Source organism: Oxyura jamaicensis, chromosome 5 (genome assembly GCF_011077185.1).
Source record: "Oxyura jamaicensis isolate SHBP4307 breed ruddy duck chromosome 5, BPBGC_Ojam_1.0, whole genome shotgun sequence".
Classification (NCBI taxonomy): domain Eukaryota; kingdom Metazoa; phylum Chordata; class Aves; order Anseriformes; family Anatidae; genus Oxyura; species Oxyura jamaicensis.
In genome coordinates, this window is record NC_048897.1 from 1,977,684 (window position 1) to 1,977,994 (window position 311).

Sequence of the window (311 nt, forward strand, 5' to 3'; positions counted from 1 at the left end):
CCGCCAGCCCGCCAACCCCCAGCCGGGCCGCGGCGGGAGGGAGGAGGGAAGAAGGGCGCGCGCCGATTGGCCGGGCGGGCCGCGGTGCCGCGCGCCCATTGGCTGGCCCGCCCCGCCCTGCCCCGGCGGCTTCAGCGCCTTCGATTCAAATCGGCGGCGCCGGTGCTGCTGCTGCCGCGGGTGGGTGCCGGCCCTGGCGCCCCGCGCAGCGGCGCTCTTCGTGCAGGGCCGAGCGCGGGCGCGGCGCCCGGTGTTTAAAGCGGCTCCCGCGAGGCCCCGCCCGCCGGCGGCGGCCAATGGGCGGGGCGGGG